Consider the following 447-nt stretch of genomic DNA (forward strand, 5'->3'; position numbering starts at 1 on the left):
AAAGCAGCCACCATCACTATTTTCGCCATTGCCGCCATTATTAATACTACTACTACTACTACTACTACTACTACTACTACTACTACTACTACTACTACTGCTGCTGCTGCTGCTGCTGCTGCTGCTACCAATACAAATGACCACTTTATCATTAATACCATCAACGCCATCACTACCATCAAAAATAACATCGCCTCCACCATCATCACTACGACTACTACTACTACTACTACTACTACTACTGCCACTATCGCCACTACAATCACTACTATCATGAACACCAGCACAGCAACACCACCACAGCAACACCAACAACAGTGTCAACATCGCTGGTACCGCCACCAGTTCAACATCGAACACCATATATAGAAAGACAAACCCCCAATACAACGAACTCCAGCCATGGTACCTCCGCCACCGCCGCCGCCTCTACCACCACCACCACCA

Source organism: Octopus bimaculoides, chromosome 6 (genome assembly GCF_001194135.2).
Source record: "Octopus bimaculoides isolate UCB-OBI-ISO-001 chromosome 6, ASM119413v2, whole genome shotgun sequence".
NCBI lineage: Eukaryota > Metazoa > Mollusca > Cephalopoda > Octopoda > Octopodidae > Octopus > Octopus bimaculoides.